The 23,175-nt window shown below is 35.7% G+C and overlaps 1 protein-coding gene across 1 annotated transcript in view; it reads left to right on the top strand.

Annotated features, from left to right (window-relative positions):
• Positions 1 to 12,754: 12,754 nt before the first annotated feature.
• Positions 12,755 to 23,175, top strand: part of LOC135073390 (cholecystokinin receptor type A-like) — an 80,097-nt gene continuing 69,676 nt past the window's right edge. Inside the window, exon 1 of the mRNA XM_063967549.1 lies at positions 12,755 to 12,901. The gene's annotated coding sequence lies outside the window, so the exon portion shown is untranslated. The remainder of the gene's footprint in view (positions 12,902 to 23,175) is intronic.

Below are 23,175 nucleotides of genomic sequence, written 5' to 3'. Positions count from 1 at the left end.
CGATGACGTAGAAATGTATTAATTATTCTTATCTTGCATTAACAACTAATTTACTGTTAAAATGGAAATGATCTTAGTTGTCAATTTAAATGATTGCAATTCTATTAAGGTGTTTTTAAGCTTTGGGAGACAATGATGCACGTCTCTAATTTTAATTAACATGCATGCATCACTCTGAAATTTAAATGCAATTAGATGTTACTGATCACTTGGAAATTTAAATGCGATCAGAGGTTCTAGTTCTGATCTTTGGCGATTTCTAGTTCTAGTTATTATTTTTCAATCAATTTTTGATATAATTCCGATAAGTAGATTTTAAGTATTATTTACCAGTCCAGATATACCGACAATTTTAATTACCGTCTTGAATAATGACAGTTCCGGTAATCTGCAACTTTTAGGTCTGTAACTGATTCTGGCACAAGCGTTAGCACAGCAAGGCAAGGTTTAAGCACAATTTAATACTAGTAGTTATACATATTGTCATCCTATATTATCTATTATGTATATTGTTTAGTACGCTGTCAGAAAGTGAATTTCCATGATCGACAGCGGGCATTTGCAACATAAAGGGACTTGCTAATTGCCGTTGCGAACTATCAATTTTCAACTTCCTGTCGCTAAACTAACGTGAGTAGGAGAGGATTTTACGAAGCTTTTTCACGCTATTAGAGCGCTTTCACAATAGGACGTTAGTAGCGCGGCAGCGGCGTTTTTATAATGTAAAGGTAGGCATCCGGTGTCACATAGTATTAAATTATCGGCAGCGTGTTTGTCGCGCGTTTGTCGCGCTGCTAAATTGCCTAAAAAGCGCTCATAAGGAGCTTACACTTTGTGACTTTTTTTCAGCGATTCAAACGCATACTTTACTGCTGCGCGACTGCATCGAGATTTTATCGCTGCTTTTAGCACGCGAGTATGTAAAGGTACTAGATGTTTTGTGACTGTATCGATGTTGCATCGCGACTGAATTGCATTTTTATCGCTGTAAAAAGGCACGATGTGAAATATTTTTTTGCAGATTATGAGCTTGACTTTTAGTCTACGTCCCTTAGTATTATTATATTTATTTCTTTATTTGATTACCAACAAGGTTAAATTGTAGCGTTCACAAGAAACTTACAAAAACGACACTTGTTTAATGCAAACTTAATTAAATATGTCGCATCATTAATAGTTGCACAATATTTTAAAATCTACTTTCACTAATCAGTCTACCTATCGACTGTAGGTACCGAATTTTTTTTTCTTGACTGAAACAACAATTAGCTATGTAAATAAACTCTACATCGTACCAGACATACCTAGTGTTTTACTGCTTGGTGTACCGTGAACTTATTTTAATTGCAAATTGTAATTCAATTATAATTACTAATTATTCTGTTTGGTAAATACCCGAACGATAATGGGAGAGTCGTACCTATCCGCTACGGTCTTTTTATTAAAGTCTCCTAATACAGGTTTTCTAAACTTAAAAGGAAACTCCCAATCCCTGTTCGTTCGATCGTTTCAGCCAAATGACGTCCACTGCTGGACAAAGGCCTCCCCCAAGGTTTTCCATAATGAACGGTCCTGCGCTGCCCGCATCCAGCTCTTCCCGCAACCTTTACCAGATCGTCCATCGTCCCATCGTCGTCGTACCAATCCCTGTAAATGTGTCTTATAAGAGATTAAAGAAACTTTGATTTTTTTTTAATTTGGGGTCGGCCCTCCGTGTCATGCGTCTCCAGCCGGCTCGGTCCTGAGTCACCTCGCTGTATACTTGGGCCTCTTTAGAGTCCTAATTTACTGCAGACATCCAAGTGATTCGGGGTCTTCCTCGTCCGCGGGGCTTAGTTTGGATGTCTAGCACTTTTCTGGTCATATAGTCGGGTGGTCGCCTCATAACGTGTCCGTACCACCGCAGATGGTTCTCCTGCAGTTTAGCTGGGATAGGTCTCACTTTGAAGGTGCCTTTTATGTGTGTGTTTCTTATATGGTCCAGCTTAGTTACACCACCTACCCATCTGCGCAGTATGATTGGTTTTCGTACTGCTACCGTACCGTCTTTAAGGCCGTGCATGCAAAACAATTATTGATCAATTTGTATCACGAATCGTATTTAGGTACTCTATCAATTGCAGCGATCAGTTAACTTAAAACTTCAGTATGTTTTATGTCAGTTGTAATAAGGGTAATTTTGCAACAAATACCTACATGGGCTCTTGACTGTAACTAATACCACAGAATACATAATAGTAGCAACAGAAATTGCACTCCTTTGTGTAGGATCAGATGCCGACATTTTAACGGTAATAATAATAATGCAAAATATCCAACGCACATGGTGCATTCGAAATCGCACCTTACTACTACGCTCACAAGAGCGCAATTTTTTTGTGTTCAGAATTGATCTACCTCGCAGCTCAAGCGTCAGGGTTGTATAAGCAAAGTAAAATAAATAATAACTTAATTTTAAGAAGCATTTATTGTATTTACGATTGGTAATCTTTAATCTAGTGGTGTTTGTATATCGTACCATCTCTCAAGTACCTACCTATTAATAAACTTCAGTGTTGCAATAATTCGAAATTGGACAAATAGTTTTAAAAGGTGTAGTGTCGGAAAATAGACACGGTGAAATAAGTTAATGTTTATATTAGCTAAAATAATTTTTTTGCTACAGTTTTTTGTCATAAGTATTTCAAAATTATTTAAAAAGTGTAGTTTTTTTAATTATTTAAATTAGTACAGTTAATTATTATTCCTAAATACTACCATTTTACATTAAAGAAGGATAACAGTGTTGTTGGAACAATAAACCTTGATTGTGACTATGATCGACCGAGCGTGTATAGAAATACGCGTGTGCTCACAGGCGCGTGGCGGTCCTGACTGATTTGCAACTTGAAGTTGTCGCGCGCTGTAGGTAATTATCTCGGCCGGCATAGGCGAGTGACGGAGGCCTGCTAATACTTACTTAATTTTAACTGCTAGCAGCTGCAGCGCGCTTGCGGAATGAATTCATGAGGAAAAATCGTTTTGTCAGTATTACGGTACAGGGGCAAGGGCGCTGGAACGCATTACGAAAATCTAGGCATTGAACCTAGAACCTTTTTATTTTATAGAATACACATAATATATGGGGTTGGCCGTTCCGCTACCGTCACTTGGACGTAAAATAAAAAATCTATCCTACTGTTTATTGTCACATTCTGTGACACAATTACTTAGGCTGGGTTGCACCATCTTACTTTAACTTTGACACACGTCAAAAATCTGTCAAACTCCATACAAAAAACACCGGTTATTGTCATAGTTACGGTCAAAGTTAGATGGTGCAACTCAGCCTTAGTATTGTAAGGAAACACTTGATTTGACTAAGACATAAGTTCGTGAAGTTAGAGTTCTTGACTCTACATCATGAAATTTTAGTGGTTGTTTTCCCGCAGTAAAATGATTCTATCTTACTAGTACAATATATTAAGGAAGTTATTTTTAATTCAAATAAAAAATTAGCCCGTACGGAGCGTGTGCGATTCAGTTTATGCTGTAGGTATTATGATATATATGTATTATATATATTATATATTATAATAAGTATTATTACTTAGTGCGAGAGCTTCTTTTACTTTAAATATTGATTTCGTGACGTATTTGGATACTGCCTGTATCCAAATACGTCACATTTTGTAAAAAAGACTATTGTTTCTTACGCTTTCGAGTTGATGATATTTTTTTGAATAGTTGAGAACTTTTTTATTCAAATGTAACTCGCACGATTTGATGTAGGTACTACTAAAGGTGAATCATTCTGCCGCGAGAAAACAACCACTAATATTTCACGGTGTATTTGAGATCAGATAATTTGAAAATATTTATTGTGAACGAAAATGTTTTGGTGGGTATTTAATGTCCAGTAACATTGCCATAAGAAATTTATCAGGAACAACATGAGTACGATAAGTACATAATACTAGACGTACATATTATTGCAAACCAGACTTTACCTATATATTCAAATATAACACCTTTTACAATTTACATAGTATCCTAATCATCTTAGAAAGATAAATTAGTTAGACACCCTATTTTAATTTGACAATGTTTTATTTAATTCAGAACTCTAATGAAAAATCTAGTCATCAGATTTCGTCTGGGATAAGTTAAGTACCAACTTAGTTTGCTAAGATGATACCTGAAAAGCTTTTAATAATACCTACTTACCTATTAAGTGTCATTAGGTGGAGAAAATGGTCTGGTTCCACATTTTAGCTAAATTCGTTTCTTATTTTTGGTGTGACCTTCCTGAATATTTAAATCATTAAGTACTTCTCAAAGTCAAGCGTCCACTTACACCACTTAAAAACGAAGTTGAGCTTTCACTGTTTTCATCTAGACTAATACTCGTAATATGATGTGAAATGACTTAGGCTGGGTTGCACCATCTTAATTTAACTTTGACAAACGTCAAAAATCTGTCAAACTTCATACAAAAACACCGGTTTTCATTAAAGTTACTGTTAAAGTTAGGTGGTGCAACTCGGCCTTAAACTGTTACTAAATAAATAAGTAGATCAAGCGGACTAATAACTCGCTCATTCTCTTTTGTGTATTTCTTTCTTTCTAGTTTTGTGTGGTGTTCAATAAAGCGTTAAATATCTACTTAGGTACGTAGAACTAGATAATAATACCTGATAGGATTTGTGATCGAATTACTAGTGGTAGGTACTAACCTTTACATTAAACGTTATTAAAACCACCGAGAAATTGTACCTAACACACCGGTTAATTAACTTTGACTTTAACCGTAACTATAACGTTACGGTTAAAGTTTTACTGTAACTTTAACAAACGTCAAAATTCTGTCAATCTCCATACAAAAAGCGCCGGTTATCGTTATAGTTACGGTTATAGATAGGTGATGCAACTCAGCTTTATTGTAGAAAGATTGTATGATCTGGCAAAATCTCAATCTACCTATTCGCTATCATTTGTTTGCTTATTCACTGTGGAGGTGATCAATACTCCGACTGTTAGTTTCACAATATCCTTCGAATGCAAAACACCAAGCTCCAAATGGAGTTTCAAGAGACTCAGCTCAAAACTAGAATTTAACTCAGTTCTAGACTAAAGCATGTGTAGATGAATTTCAATATTTGAAATGTGAACTAAATACATAATAATATGAGAAATCCCTTTGACCGCTGATACGCGTATAAGCACTCTAAATACTCGGCTGTCTTGGAGATTTACTCAACTCGTAGTCGAATCTTCAACGAATTTACATTACTTGTTTGTTGATGCTAGAAGTAGCTGCCCCATCTCTAGATTTAATGAACACACTCAGTGTTTAGTAAAGTACTATACTAAATACACTATACAACTAATTCGACTACGTTTTCTCTTCGGTAAATTTTAATCTCCAAGCGAGATGTTTTTATCGTAATATCACCTACTAATATCTGCTGGCACTAATAACACCATCATCCAGATATTTCAATGACAGTAATACATTTTCGGTCGGTACCGCACGTTTATCACCGAGGACAGTATAAAAACAAAAACTTTAATATTTTTACTTTTCATTTCCTCACGCTGGCGATTACGTATTCTACACGTGGGTCACGCAAAATACTAACTAGAATACAAAATACCTACTCAAATGCACTAGAGAGTTTTATTAAATCTGCTGTACACTAGGACCATTGGTTTATCTAAACAAGATTAGCCTAAAAGGAACACATGCTCAGCTTACCTTACTCAGTTTTAAGGATTTTTCCAAGATTTCCTGAGGTTGTGATTTTTAAAATGTTTGACAAGATGGATTGCTCGAGCGTGCAGGCAAACGATGTGATCTAGGTAAGTTTTTTTAAATGTTAGTGTCTGTTTTAATTTCCGAGTATTTTGTGTATTTAACTAAAAAGGTATGAAAGGACAAACAGCTATCAGTGTACCTACCATGAGTTTACGTTAGGTGTGCTCGCTAGCGAGTACGTCAAAAATCTCTATGAAGATTTTGTTTCTTGAAAGTAGCCGCTAGGGGCGCTGCACAATATGTCATACAATTAATGTCATTTTTTTACGCAGTCGCTAGCGAGCTCATCTAACGTAAACTCATGGTAAGCACACAGTAGGTTATTCAGTACCTGTCACTTCACCTTCAGCTCGATCTAAAAAAACTTCATTATTTTTTTAACTGTGCTGATCTTTGATAACTAAAAAAGAAAATTGAAACATTTTTTTACGGTATCAGACAGCCTATAGGGTCTTAGTTGAATCAATTTAGATAGCGATCTTATTGGTTCTCATTTGGCAAACGTTGGGAACGTTTGGCAAAGGTTGGGTAATTATGGCAAAAGAAAAAGCGAGTCTCTCCAAATGCATATTTTACAAACCTTTTTACTTGGAAACAGAATAATGAGACTCGTCTATTACAGTACAATTTAACTTCAATTAATTCAATGATATTCGTAGTTTTGAGATCTGAAATAAAGTGTTTGACCCTTCCAGGGGCGTAGCTACTGAGGGGCAAGGCGGGGCAGTGACCCGGGGCCCCCAACCTCAGGGGGCCCCCGAATCCTTACCAGAAAATCTCAATTGAACTGAACTTTGAAAATTTCTTCCATTTTCAAAATACATAGAGAGAAATTCGAAAGCTGCATCAGGAGTGTAAGCTTAATGTCAATAAACATGATCAAACCTAACCAGTTTAGATTGCAGTGGGGCCCCATTTTTTTATTTGCCCCAGGTTACCTAGCTACGCCATTGGATCCTTCAAATGCCGACGAATCGAGACACACTAGAAACAATACACTGTGCTAGAAAGCAATTATTATCGCGGTCTCAAACGACTGCTTAGGGTTAGATGGGTAAGAGAAGTTGTGTATTTAAGTAGTAGATTTATCCGTTTATATTGTCAACCACCACAAAGAATATTCAAATCTAAATAAGTATTATTTTATATTATACAGTGTGTCCGGGCATGTAGTGATCAAACTTTATGGGTCAAATCTAGGGACAATTTTATCGATAAAAATACTTCAAATTTGGGGATTGACCCATTTATCGCAAAATTACAAGGATTTAAGTTTTTAATTTTTAGTTTTCACCTCTTCCTTCAAAAACAAAACAAGTGAAAGCGTAGGTAGCTTTACATTAATAAGCAAATATTTTATATCATGCGATAGCTAATAAAATTATCTATTAGTAGAAGTAGAAAACAGACACAAGTTTCATACATTTTATGGGAGTAAGAATGGTTTTAATTAGAAAAATACATGACTTTTTTCACTTCTTTTTCAGTTATTTTCCAACACAAGAAAAACCAGGTCGTTAAGGTATGTTTTATTTGTATTGTATTATTAGTATTTGAGCTATTCTAAAAAACGAATGTAAATTTATTAGTCTACGTATATTAGTTTCGACGTAATTGTTGAACAAAGATACCCCTTCCCAGCGGTTTCCATAGTAATCGGAATAGGTTGTGTGATTCTTTCAGGCAGTGCATTTTCGCATGTCGCGTGCGCTATGGAAACCGCTGGGAAGGGGTATCTTTGTTCAACAATTACGTCGAAACTAATAGACGTAGACTAATAAATTTACATTCGTTTTATAGAATAGCTCAAATACTAATAATACAATGCAAATAAAACATACCTTAACGACCTGGTTTTTCTTGTGTTGGAAAATAACTGAAAAAGAAGTGAAAAAAGTCATGTTTTTTTCTAATTAAATCCATTCTTACTCCCTTAAAATGTATGAAACTTGTATCTGTTTTCTACTTCTGCTAAAAGATAAGTTTGTTGGCTATCGCATGATATAAAATTTTTGCTTATTAGTGTTAAGCTACCCACGCTTTCACTTGTTTTTGAAGGAAGAGGTGAAAACTAAAAATTAAAAACTTAAATCCTCGTAATTTTGCGAGAAATGGGTCAAGCCCCAAATTTGAAGTATTTTCATCGATAAAATTGTCCATAAATTACGCCCTTAAAGTTTGATCACTACAAGCCCGGACACACTGTATATTAAGGGCAGGTAAAGGTAAACAAAGTTAAGACTCTTAGGGTATCTGACTCTTGAAATTATTTCCGAGTGTGACCAAGTAGATACTTAACACTGAGTGAAGTGCTTATCCTTTTCAAAGATAAAGAAAAGTATAGATGTAGTACGTGACTTTTAGGCTCACGTACAAAGGCAATTTGGAATGTACGAAGGAACATCACGTCATATTTTTTTGACGAGCCCACATATATCTTGGTAAATAAAAGATGGCAGCGGGCGGGGCACATAGCTCGAAGAGCTGATGGCTGCTGGGGCAGGAAAGTTCTTGAGTAGCGACCACGAGCCGGAAGACGTAGCGTGGGCAGGCCTCCCACTAGGTGGATCGACGATCTGTTGAAGGTCGTGGGAGGTGCCTGGATGCGAGCAGCGCAGGATCGGTCTTTGTGGAAATCCTTGGGGAGGCCTTTGTCCAGCAGTGGACGTCTTTCGGCTGAAACGAACGAACGAACGAAATAAAAGATAAACACTCCCCAAGGTTGGAAATGAAGGAATTGATTTATGACTGCTTGCAATATTCAAAAATTTTAATTACAGTTGCCTAGGGTAACTTTAAACAGTAAAAACTAATTCATTGCAGTACAAAACATATTTTAATTACCTGAATTGGCAGAATTTCAAAACTACCTGAATTTCAGAGGAACTTTAAAAAGCAAAACATTAATAATACTTAATATATGCATTAATGTAGGTATCGTTTTGAAAATTTTCATTGCACAAAATTAGCCTGAAATTCAATTACTTAAGGTGACTGTGTTTATTAATACATAAAATACTCGTAATTATGAATATTCAAAAACAATGAAGACATAAAAGCTAGTTTCTGAGCAATAATAAGTAAATGGAATGAATGCAAAATTTCAAGATTGCCCTGAAAGTTTTACTGTAGTAATAAAGTTCCTTCCAGCCAGATACCATAACTGAAGAATGTAAGCACCCGACTGTTTCTTCTTTGCTTAATGAAAATTAAATTTATAAACACCCAAATGCCTTTCGTTTCAGTAGTTTACGTTGGGTAAATTTTAAATAGCAATATCCGCCGGTGGAGACCTCCTTGGGGATAGAGGGTCTTATGGAGTAGTTGGCAAATATTTTATGTACATTCTGTCGAGTTTTTATTTTGACACGACTAATCCCTGTATTCACAAACATTACTTTGAGTTCTTACAGTGCGCGTGAACGCACAGGGTGACACACGAATCACAGAGCTCTATTCAACGCTGCAGCTGTGCATTCGTTTTGTTACTTCACTTACCTAAGCAAGCAGGTTAATAGACATAATGGGGCGTAAAAATGCCTTAACATTTAAAACTTAGGATATATGAGCACTCGCGAATTAAAATTAAAAATTAATTTAGACAAAGTTGTATTATTAAATTGTTCTATAGAGCTTTTTAAAAAAAATGGATGCTGTTTCCCTTTAGGGATAAAATAAATGAGTGAAAGACACAAATTAAATAACATTTCCTATGATTACTCGTACATAGTTTATATCTTAACCTTAAAATTGCAGCGAATAAATGTTTTATTATTATTATTATTATCTTATTTTAGGTTGTTGTCTCTGCCGAGGTTAATGGTCTCTAAAATATAATCTTTCAGGTTTTCGGTCATCGGCTTTGTCGAAATTGTACCTAATCTCTAAAATGGACTAAGTCTTCACTGGATGTATTTTTGTTGACGACAGCTAGAGCCGTAGCCAGGAGGCATTATGGGGCAATGCCTTACCTTAAAATACCATTGCCCTTATTAAAGAATTACCGTCAGCAGTGACTAGACTTGTAATTTTTTCAGAGTTTAAAATGATTGAGAAATATTGACACTCGACGGACTAAGAGGAATCGATTGACGTGCGAATCATAAAAATGGGCCCAGGCGTTATGTCCCTTCAAAGGTACATAACATACATAGGCTGTTAAACACATTACCACTTCTTTGCGTCCCGCAGTCGGATAAAAACGCATTGGCACAGATTCAAAAAGAAAAAAGTAAATTTTATTCATCATCATCATCTTAGCCACAGGACGTCCACTGCTGAACATAGGCCTCCCTCAATGCTTTTTTCCATGGAAATTTTAATGTCGAGTGAAAATAATCTAAATTGCTCGCGTAGTATCGAATTCTCGATCGGTTGCTAATCCTTTTCGTTAGTCTCATCTTAGCCTCCTTTTAAACAAGGATTTGGAGCGACGGAAGGACACCAGGCTTACAGATTCAAATTGTATCAAAACTTACCAAAGTCTTAACGAGATCCGTTTCAAGTTATACAAAGTCTGAGATATTATCAATTGTTAAACGTCTTTTATCTATAAAAATAATCAGTTAGACGTTTTGGCACATAATCTTTATCATTTCAGCGACAGGATGTCCACAGCTGAACATAGGCCTCCCCCAAGTTTTGGCACATTATTATACACAAAACAAATTGCGCCTCGAAGACTCATTAGTTTTAACTCATGTATTATAAAATTTCTTAACTAGTAAAAATTCCTTAGAAGAAAATATTAAAAGGGACTTTAGATGAAGTAATTACTTGCTTCTGAAATATATTGTGTTAACAACGGACAACTACGGAACCCTACACTGCGCGTGGCATGACACGCACTGGGCTATTTTTTTAACCGACTTCAAAAAAGGAGGAGGTTATATGTTCGACTGTATGTATTTTTTTTTCTATGTATGTTCACCGATTACTCCGTCAATTGTGGACCGATTTTCAAAATTCTTTTTTTGTTCGATAGGATATACTTCTGAGGTGGTCCCATTGTCACCAAGTCAGGATCTGATGATGGGATCCTAGGGAAATCGAGGGCAACCCTCAAATTTTATAGGCACGTATATCGTTTTTCAAACTTTTTCTTAAGTTATTCAAGTATTTTTAAATAGATACTCGTAGAGTGATTCAAGAGGAAGGTTTTTAGGTACCTATAATAAATTGTACCTGTGCGAAGCAGAGGCGGGTCGCTAGTAAAAAATAAAAACTTTGTTTGTTGACTGCTGCTTAGTAAATTAATTAGTAGTCGATTAACTTCTCTATATTTTCTGTATTTTTAACAGTTATGTAATTGTTATGTTGTTTATTTAGCGTAGGTATCTTTTTCTAATCTGGTTCTAGGAATTTTGTCTACCAATGGAAGTAGGTGGATTAAGGACGTCGCACACTTATCGACCCGGAAAGGGATCGTAACCGTATCAACTCGGGGCGGTCAGTATTCTTTGTATGAACTCCATACTGCAACGCACACTTATCAGCTCCATAACGTAAACGCTCTCCTCGCGATTGAAGGCGCGCGAATGGCGATGACAGCTCGCGAAAGGCAATACGTTGTTGATCCCTTTCCGAGTTGATAAGTCTGCTATGGCCTTTAGCCGGTATAACTAAATCCGCGTGTATTTAGATAATAATATGCTTACACGAGCATGGGCATTTAGTTAAATTCAAGGCGTAATTACTAGCAAAATTCTGAGAAATATTGGCGCGTCTTTTGACTAATCCATTGCCAATTTTCCCTTTAAATGGGATGTTGGAAAGCGATTAGCGAATTACTTGGAAGCGATCACAACTGTTCATTTATAAGAAACAAAATTGGGTCTCGGTTATGAACGCTATTATGCCAAATTTTGCCTGTATCTTCGTAACACAGATAAATCTTTAACTTACATTACCTAAGTACCTATGGTATGATCCATCACTAAAGCATTCAATGAAAAAGATTGACTTTTTTATTTTCTTACTTTGGTTTAATAGGAAAATTAATGTGTTTTACGAAAGTTGAGTAGGTTTTTTTGTATTAATTACCCTTAAAACAATTTGACAATCAATAAACTTTTTATTTAAAAACTATAAATTGGTAGATTTTAGTCTGCATTTCAAATGAATTGAATGAATACGGACGCCCTCTGCCACATCTAGGGGACATAGGATCTTAAATCATTTCAATGAGGGCTATCGTTTTAGCGCTCACCAGTTGGCGCCACTGTAGAGTAAGGTCCTGTCACTTGCTAGTCGCGAAGACAGTGGCGCCAACTGGTGAGCGCTAAGTGGTAGGAGGACTATCGCATTTCCACTCATCAAGATGGCGCCTCTGTAGAGTAAGGTCCTGTCAATCGCCAGGGGTGCCAACTGTTAAGTATAAAAACGATAGCCCTCATTGATGCACCTAACTTTTGTGCTAAACTTTTTAATTCAACTAATGGTGACTGAGTTTGTTTCGGCGCCTTCTGAGCATTATTATCTGAAAACTCTGGTAGCGCACAAAAGAGCCCTTTATGGTATCTTTTAAATGTAAAACGTAGGCCCTTATTTGGAAGAAAATATTTCATTAATTCAGACTAAAATATTTATTTTATCCAAATAGCCAATATTTAAAGCACTTTTACACGTGTCAGTATAACTTAACCCTACCACTTCTCCCGTACAATATGCCAGTAGGTACTGAAAAGAAGCAACGCAAGAAACTCAGATACTTTCGTCATTCACTGACAAAGTTTGCTAATTTATCGGCATAATTAGAAGTATTTACGTGCACACACTTCCCACAATCACACCTCTTCCTACTCCATCATACATTTCATACTATTCTCACAGCCATTCGGATGATTATTCCCAAAGGCATGCGCAATGGATCCCGAACCCAACACCATTCAGTATTACCGCCGCTCTTCGAACGCTAGGTGGGCTTTGTCGTACAAACTTCGGCAAGTTTCGCGAACTTTTCAAAGTGTCAGTGTACTTTAATAAGTGTAGTTATAATTTAAGTGGATTAAGTGCTAAGAAACTGTGTAGTTAGTGGTTTAAAATGTGTGTGTAATTCGGTGTTTAGTTTAAGTAATGTGTTCGAGTTCAAAAGTTTTTAACTAAGTAAGTACTAACTGTTAAAATTTACTAACTTTCTGAGTTTATTTATTTATTTTGGAAGTAAGAAGTAGGTATAGACTTTTCTTAAATTCAGGTTACCTACTTCAATCAGTTTTCTAATAGAATATTAAATCCAAACTTATAATACAACATGAAAGCAAAACTGTTTCTTAAATTCTCTCACCTTACTTAATAACTGAAATTATTGAAATGCTACAAGACATTGGGGAGAATTTCAATAAAAATTGTAACAGAAATAAATATCAGGACCTTGTAAATAGTAGTAGAAGTAAAATACATACACTTACCTTTTCTAGGAAATAAAATATAAAACTTTTGTTCTATGTTCTGCGGGGAAAGTTTAAACAAATAGTAAGTCATGGAAGTTGGTCAAAAGTGTAAGAAAATGGTTATAATTTACAGCCGGAAAAAATTCTCCGCAACACATTTTTAAATTTATTTAATGAACTTAATTATGTATCTTAAATGTACCTAATTGGTATGCCAATTTTATTTTCTTTTAAAATCTGAGTTATTAAAACGAAAAGTTTAGTGAAAAGGTGAATTTTTTGGTGATCCAGATGAATATTTCTACATAAAATAAGAAAAAAATTTCAGTCAGCCAGATCTGCTACTGTTATCTAGATTTTAAAATTAGAGACTGCATACGCACTTCTGTGAGTTACGACGATAATTGTTTGCTGACAAATATTATCTCAGGCCATAAACAAATTAATTTATTCTGATACTTCCCCCTTTTAAAAATAATGTTACCGAGTACTTACGCGAGTGTTAAAAACCATTATGCGCTTAGCTAGGTATTTTTGTCGAGTTATTTTTATTTACAGGTTATTTTGAATTGAGGGTTCTAACTTGATTCTTGCAAGTGACGATAGGAACTTTTAATAGGCAATTTAATTTTCGGAGCAAAATAATTTAATCTTCAGGTAATTGTTGTGAAAGATAAAGTTCGTACCTACTTAAAATTCTTCAGTCTTCTTCTGACAAGTAATTTTGAGTGTCTCAAATATACGGTTAAGAAGTTAAAAACACTCATTAAAACTCAAATTGACGTGTGTGAATATTTCAGGAGAATGTGTGGGGAGTTTTAGATGGCTGATAGTACTAATCAGTTGTTTGACATACTTTTAATGATCTTTCGACGATTAGGTACAATGTGTCGGAGTTTTTGTTAAGCAATATGGACAAAATTTGTTTCTTTTTATGAGCTTGTTCTTTTCAAATTTCACTCAGGGGGTGTTGGCAGTTGCGATCTAAAAAGTGAGCTAGCCTTGAAGATGCCTGTTCATGCGTGTCTTGAAGCTGTAAGAAAGGCTGGCAGTGAAATGAATACAATTGCATATTTTATGCGTGGATCCCGTTTTACCCCCTTTGGGGTAGAGTTTCGTAAAATTCGTTCTTAGTGAGGAGTGATTCTAAAAGGAACCCCCATGCAAAATTTGAGACTCCTACAACTTGTAGTTTCTGAGATTTCATGATGAGTGGGTGAGTCAGTCAGTCAATCAGTGACCTTTCGCTTTTAGAAATATAGATAGATTAATTACAAATTAAACAATGAATAAGAATGAATTTAATTTTCAGATTTTTTCAAGTTATTTAAAAGTAGCTTTCCGCCTGCGGCTTCGTCCGCTTGGAATTTTGTCTGTCACAGAAAAACTTCATCGCGCGCGCCCCTGTTTCAAAAACCGGGATAAAACTATCCTTTCCCGGGACTCAAACTATCTCTATGCTAAATTTCATCAAAATCGGTTCAGTGGTTTAGGCGTGAAAGCGAGACAGATAGACCGACAGACAGACAGACTTACTTTCGCATTTATAATAATAATAATAATAATAATAAGCTCCGCAGGGCAGCTTTGTGGCGAGCTGTTGGTGAGTAGCGACACCACGGGGCCAGTTGTTAATCCGAGTGCTCCCGAGAGTCGGTCAAGACCCTCGTCTTCGGCTTGCCGAAGTGGAATCCGAGAGGGTCTGCAGGACTTTCACCTCTGGCTTGCCTTAACCGGCCGGCCAGAGTGGAGTCGCTAGAGCTATATGCTCCAGGGATGGAAGTGTTAAAGGGCATAACGCCGCGAGTAACTTCGGAGAAAGCGCAGCACACCTCTCTACACCCCTGAGCTGGCAGACGCCAATGTTGCCCCTCAGTCCGGTCTATACGACCCATGACGCCAGGGGGGGCCCATTTAGTCGCTGGCTAGCCACCGCCTGCCATTTTTTCAGTCCGAGACTATGAACCAGGCAGGTGTCCCGTAGTCTCCATCCATAGCCCAGTAACCAGTCCATCCATCCTTCATCCATAACCCTAGTCCATTCTCCAGTAACTGCAATAGCTCCTGTGCACAGACTGGGGATGGTCTCTGGCTACATCCCATGATATAGTCAGAGACTAGATCCAGCATGTGCACCACTTTCACTTTTGTCGATTATTTTGCGCTTAAAACGGCCTCTACGTGTTGGATCTGTATCCCCACGCAAGCCTTATAAAGGACCGGGCCACTTTTGACCCGTGAGCTCCAAAGCGTACAAACATAATAATAATAAATCTTTGGACAATTTCACACAGCGCCAGCTAGCCCCAAAGTAATATTAGTATAGATTTACAATTGGGTTGTAAGGTTTTTATTTTTGCCATTTGACGTTTCAGAATCGTAGTATAGTCGTAAGGCGTAGGCGACCTGTCATTAGTGTGACGCAAGTAAGTTAGTTTCATACGATTTGACAGCTCTCGCCTCGACACTTCTATTCCCATTTCTTGTAGGATTTGCTACAAGCTTATGGGATTTGGCACTACTTCGCCAACGGACTATCGCTCTAATGACCAAAGCAATTAGTACAGTTTCCTTTGTCGTATTGTTGGAATAATCATTAGGACTTGATAGATATTTCTATTGCTTTTTGATTACTAGGTATGTGAGTGGATAATAAAAGATTGTATCACTGGTAATTGAATAAGTATAAACTTATTTTTTTCTAGGTATCGTTATGATTGATTAGGATTGAATGTAACTTAGTGTAAAATTAACAAGATTAAAAAAATAAGCGTCTACGGTATTTCTATGTTTTAATTTTCTTTTAAATGTGGTAACGACATCAGATCAAGTTTCAAAAGTGTCAACTTACAAAGTTAATTAGGCTCTTTTTCCATAAAAATGTAGTCTTCTACTTATCGTGTCGACAACAAACCTACACAGTGTCAGCCCAAAACTCCGCTACAAGAGTGGCGTTGTCAGCAGCATTCATTAAATCCCTCAGGAGAGTGCAGTTGCTCGGGCACTCAGGGCATGACAACAGTGCTTCATCGACTGTAGAGTGTTATGTGCGATTGGCTGTTCTTTCTAAAATGCTGAAATAAAAATATCCAAGCATTTTAAAAAATAATTGACAAGAATTACCAAATAAATTTCGCAGACAGAACCAGATCTTTGCCGTCCGCGACGTAATTTTGTTAGTGCACTGGCAGTATGCCAGTTTCTCGCCTCTAAGACGTAAATGAAATTGAGAAGTAAGCTATTTTATGTAGTGAGATAATATTTAAACACTACAGGATCAATACTGCGCCCTACGTGCCCAAACAACTGCGCGCAGGAAGATTAAATGGGGTTATTCCGTATTCGACCCACAACAACTCAACCCACTCATTATTTTTTCCTTACTCAACCCGATTTTGTTCCTTACTCTGCCCACAACAAATTTTTAATTTTATGTTCCTTATTTAACCCAAAAAATTCCTAGCTCAACCTATTTTAAAACCACATAAAAAATATAAGATTTTTATGTACGGTCAGAATAAAAATATATTTTTTAGAAATTTAAGCTCAGTTACCTTTTGTGTTAAGATCGTTCTATTAAATAAAACTGCAGGAGTTGTGATACAATAATATTTTGAAAAACATTTTTCACAAAAGGACACAAATCAAATAATGACTAATAAATTATAATCTACTATAAATCCACTATGAATCTACTATAAATCAAACGACTGTGATTTTTTATTAAATCAGTATAACCAAGGTATGATCGAATTCTACTGACAACGCCACTCTTGTAGCGGAGTTTTGGGCTGACACTGTATAGGTTTGTTGTCGATGCGACAAAAAGAAGAATACTGAGCTTAACATTTCGAACTGGGAATGCTTTAATGAGGAAGCATTTGTTGTAGAGTTTATTCCAACATCTCGTACTTACTGCTGCAACTCTAGTAAAACTTTAATTAAAACTGAATGTGCGCCATAAAACTTAAGTAGAGAACGTTTTGAAGATAGCTAAGTACTTAGTTTACTTAGTAGTCTTTTCAACGAGTTGGTAAGTCTTTAAAAGAAAACACTTCACCTTCGATTCAAACCTCAAACTTAAGCAGAACTTATACTTAATCAGAAAGGGTAATATAGTAAGACTACATTTTAATTTAATTTTTATTTAGGTAGAGCTACAGAATAAAATATGTCTTAGTAGGTACATAATAATAGCCAAGGTTGAATTTAAAACGAAAGGTAGGTACTTTTGCCTGCGTAACATTTTCTTTCCGAAAATAAATCCGATGTTGCGTAACGCTTACCAACTTTTCGAACAACTTTACACATTTATTTTTCTCTGTACTTTACATTTTCTAAATGAAGTAAGCTTAACCTTCAAATGTTGGTTAATGCAACATTAAGTTAGATTTATTGCTAAAGTTACTTTATAGCTAATCGCGATAGATTGGTATTTCGCTAAGTTTCAGCCAAACAACTTAATCGCTAATAACAGATAATTAGTATAGTCATTAACACGTATCGTTAAATCCACATCGTTAAGCCCAATTATTTGTTTGGGTTTTCGACGTTGTTTGACTACACGAAAATACGAGTGAAACTAATATATCTACACGTATGTTGTGTCTCTAATGTAGCACGTAGCTCCGAGACCGTATCAATTGATGATTGATGATTATCAATTGACCTAAAGACTGGTAATATGTAATTACTCCCTTACTAACAAAAAGTTACACACTTGTTGAAAACTGTTTTAAAATGAGATTTCCATTTTAAACGTCACTTTAAAACGCTGTTCAACGAGTAAGTAAGCAACGTGTATGTTTTATTAGTGAGGTGGTTACATTGTACCGGTAAATAATGAAGGTAATGAAACTCAAGCCAATCTTATACTCAACTCGATGAGATGACGATTGAAATGTTTGATCTATAGAGTCCAGGTAGTTTTTTGTACATCTTTGTTCAAGGCTATCGTTTTTGATGTTCATAAAAAATGTTTAATATCATAATATAGAAATGTCAATCATGAAGTTAGGCTATTGTAAGCCTGCTGAAAGCCAAAAGTCAGATAGGTAAAAGGTGAGGCCTAAGTGATAGAAGTCCCTACAGAATCTAGGTCGGGTTTGAATGATATTCTATTTGTTGCTGATCGATAGACACGCATATTTGTACGAAAGTCAAGGGTGAACTTCATACCTGAAATAGATAATGATTAGTTAAAGCCCAATCGTTATTGTTTCTAATAATTATAGGAGATGATAGGCAGGCATACAGTTCAACTGTAATTATACATACAATTCCAATCGATAACAATCACTAAATTGCTTGAAGGTACTACCTACAAAGTGTAAAATAAGTTAGTAAATATTTTTATAATATAAATCAAAGGTGACTGACTGACTGACATAGTGATCTATCAACGCACAGCCCAAACCACTGGACGGATCGGGCTGAAATTTGGCATGCAGGTAGATGTTATGACGTAAGGATTTTACGAAACTCCACCCCTAAGGGGGTAAAATGGGATCCACGCGTACGAAGTCGCGGGAGGCCGCTAGTATTTTTATAATTGCCATGTTTCTAGAACCTTTTGCTGCTCAGATAAAACATAATTTGATTCGACATAAACCTTAAAATCTACAAAAAACTAACTCTTGCCAATCTGCCACTATTAGTTGCCTCTTTTGTAAGAGGAAATAAACAGTTTTTGTTTCAACAGAAGACAGAAATTTTACAAGACAGTGTCTTGACGCGGAGATTCAACGTCTAGAAGCGATTTATAAGAAAATTAATTTATCTATTCCTCTTGCTTAGCGAAACTTCCAGTATAAAGGAAATATGAATAGGCAAGCTTCTATGTTCATTGAAAACGTTCATTTTATTCAATATAATATCTTTTGACTCATCACTATCTTACCACAAAATTACCTGAAGATTTTCAAACTGTAAAATACTAATACCTTGCCATAAAATTAATTAGCAATACTTAAAAAAACGCTACCGTTAGCTATTTTTTGAGTAATAAAGCGGTAGAAACATAAATAGCACCACCAGTCACCAAAGGGTTCATGAAGTCACGAAATAATTTGATTTTATTGCCGTCACATTACACATTACATAATTCGAAGGCCAAAAGTCGACGTACTAGTACGAAAACTGAAGTTTATTGAAGTCGACCGGCATCAAAAATGTATTATGATTCGGGATAAAGACCTCAAACGATATGGGTTCTGTACTTAAATACAAGAGGGCATATCAAGCTAAGCATTGTGGGGTCTTGTGTGGTTCTAATAAGAGTGATTTTGTAACGAAAATGATTGAGATGTTTTATCGACTCTACAACAAAAATTGTTTTACCCTTATTAAATGACCGATCGCTTATAAAAGTTCATAATATAATTTATTTTCTTTAGATTACGATACATGGTTGCCAAGAGAGATAGTATTGTATTTGTCCATATTTATCCATCTTCCCTTTAATAATTAAGTTACACCAAATGACTTTAACCGTAACTATAACAATAACCGGTGTATTTGTATGGAGTTTGACAGATTTTTGACGTTCAAAGTTAAAGTAAGATGGTGCAACTCAGTTAAAGATTTACTTGTTTTGATAACAAAGATTCACCATGGTACTATTATTAATTCTGTGGCTTTACTGCGGTATTTTAATAGTAGAGATATTTTAGATGCCGACCGTACCTACTATTACTTGCTACTAAGCTCAGTGCTACATAAACATTATCTTATGTCCTATCTTATGTAAAGCTAGTAGTTATAACTTATAAACTGGTCGCGTCATTACTATTTCTTAGAAAAAGCTATTTATTTAATTTACCGACCAAATTAGTGCCTCATAATTAATTATTGATTTCCTCTGCATCAAATCACGCATCCCTAAAACACTAATGAATTATTGATGAACAAAGGCGATAATTAACGATCGAACATTGCTTGTAAATATGCGACCGTGGGAAGTCAGGGAAAGAGTTATTAGTATGTATGTGGAGTTACTTGATTAATTAAAATAGTAAGACATGGGTCTTAACGCGACGTTTATTAATGAGTTACGCTTGACGTTTCGGCTTGACTTACTATTTTAATTGAAATGGAACGCGAAAGTTTAAAATCTTATATTACTTGATTAATCCAGAAAATGGCATATTAAACAGCACCTTATGTACCTAATAGTTACGATTTGGCAAGAAATTTTGCATGCCGGATCACTGCTTTGATCGCTGAGCTATGCATAATGTATTGGGAAAATTATTCAAAATATTCAAGTGTACCTAATTAACTGAAACCCTGCGTTGGTTTCTTCAGTGCAAATTGGCCAGGAGGAAACAATTTTTCCATTTCAAAATTTCCGAATTAAGATCTTCGAAGAAAAGCATGTAATCTGTGGTGTCAATGTACTTAATAATTTAACTAAGCGAAAGCTTGCGAAGGTTTTTATTAAAATTCTTGAAGCCGCTTTCATAATGCGTGCTTGAGGTTTGCGCCAACGTGACTTTAATACCAAGACACCTTTGGAACTTTAAAAGGCAAAATCATACCTAAATTTAGGACGTCTAAGGAATAATTAATCTAAATCCTTATAAAACAGCTTTTATTTTGTGGTAAGTACCTAATTAACAAGCCTTTAGAATTGAGTTCTTTTGTTCGTTACAAAAGGACTAGCTCATCGTAGGACACTAGATGCCTGTGGCTTATTTTGTGATGAGCAAAACCTTGTTTTTATCCAAATCTGTTTGTTGAAATTTAAATTGCGTGAATTAATTATTTTTTATCTGCATTATGTTTAGTAGTTAGTTAATCCTTAGTTCCATCATTCGGGTTCTGATATACACTGACGTTTATATTACACTCGGCATCAAATAAATCGCACCTCCCGCGATAAGCACTTATCAAACGTATGCATCCCCACTTCCCACCAACATTGGTACCATTTGAAAGCCTAGTTCTAAACTTCATTTCATTGAAGGAAAGGTTTTTACCCCAAAAATGTGTCTTTATAAGGATCCAGAGTCACTTCTTCAAAAAATAGGTAGTTCGCTATAGCCATTTTTTATGACTATAAAACTGTTAAGTTGGGATTAATCGCTATCCATCTGTTAAAGAGGACACGTGAGATCTTTATTTGGTTTTATAACCATAAAAATTGGTCTAATTGATCCCAGAGGTGAGCCCAAAGTGAGGTCTATTTATGGTATATGTTAAAGTAAATAACACTAAATAATTTAATTTACACGTGTTTTCATGCGATGGCCAAGTCAATATATTTATGTAAAACGTTAAAGATTTCCTGGCCTGGACTTGGTATTACATGGATCTCACAACTTTTTACCGTAGAACAACTGAGTTTCGAGACTTGGTTTTTTTGACAAGTATTGTTTTTGATGGGATTTCATTTCTTTTTGTATTTTGTAGACAGCAGTTATGTATCTAGAAAACTGGACCGAAATTGGAAAATTTTACTCGACTTGGCGGTTGCACTACCGTGCCCCCAAATCTCATTTCTTTTTGTATTTTGTAGACAGCAGTTATGTATCTAGAAAACTGGACCGAAATTGAAAAATTTTACTCGACTTGGCGGTTGCACTACCGTGCCCCCAAATATTTTAGTTTTTCCTTGATTCATACACCAAACACTACTTATATTCCAAATTTGAAGCTTCTAGGTCTGCTAGAAGTGCCTTAGAATTTTGATGATCGGTGAGTCAGTGAGTCAGTGAGTGACAAAATTAAGTAACTTTGACCCGTTATAATACTTAAACTACTGGTTCAAATTTAATGAAATTTTAAATATACCGTGTCTTTACAATGCCTGCATAGCTAATGAAAATTCAGCCTTCTAGTTTTATCCACAACGAAGTTACAGGCAGTCGAAAATGGCCTGAATTGCTTCGAGAAAAGGATGGTACGGCCGTGCCGCTTTTTTGCTCGACTTGGTGGGGGCACTGCCGTGCCCCCAAATCATTTATTTAGAAATGAAATGTATTTTTCTTTAAGGATATTTATTGGGCTTTCAAATAACACCAATATTGTTGGGGTACCATGATTGTGTCAGAAGAAAATCTTTAAAGTTCGCGTCGCGGAAGGTGCGGTTTATTTGATGTTGAGTGTATTAGTAGAATAAAATTTACAGGTCTCCTTTAGCTTCTACGACTGGCAAAGTTGGGACTCATAGTCGAAACTTTCTATTGTTGTTGTATGTACCAAATGTACCTATATGAGGAAGTAAAACATTTTTATTAGAAAGGGCCAAATTCTTTTGTATAACTTTGAAAGAGAAGCATAAACGTTATTGGAATCGATTTCAATTTCACGGATAAGAAAATCTATTGTACTGTTACCTCATAGTGTTCAGGAAGTTTTCGACAATGTTTATGTGATTTTTATAGCTTTTTTATTACGATACTAGCTTTTACGTGCAGCTTCGACGGGTGAAATCCTATTTGTAACAAATATTTAGAAATTTTAGCCTGTATTTTTTTTATTCTGATGTACTAAATAAAGAATAATTCCAATGTAGATTCTATAAACAATGGTACCAAAAATGTTTTATCAAAATCCGTTCAGTATTTGTGTGAAATAGTAACAAACATAATATATGTAGGTCACTTGGCTGTTGAATCAATTATAAAGAAATTGCAAAATCGAACTGCCTAAGGCGGGAATCGAACCCAGGTAGTTTGTTCTCAATTAAGTTTCGTGTTCATCAACAGTAAAACCTCCTAACATTGCAACATTTTAGCTTAGTCCGGATTTAGAAAGGTCAAAGGATTAAATTAATCGTTTCCTGCTCATAAAACCCAATTTGACATTAAACTGTGGTAGGATTACGTTACTAATCGTTTATTTGGGATTGCGTAGGTTTCATCAACACAGAATATTAGATTTAGCACTAATTCTAGTGAAATCAATGTTGTTTTAGACACTTGATTGATGTTTACTATTAGTTTGGATCTGAATCTGATCTAATAGGTTCTGGAGTAGAGGCCG

The sequence above is a fragment of the Ostrinia nubilalis genome, chromosome 7, assembly GCF_963855985.1.
Source record: "Ostrinia nubilalis chromosome 7, ilOstNubi1.1, whole genome shotgun sequence".
NCBI lineage: Eukaryota > Metazoa > Arthropoda > Insecta > Lepidoptera > Crambidae > Ostrinia > Ostrinia nubilalis.
This window is presented reverse-complemented; position numbering and strand designations above follow the sequence as displayed.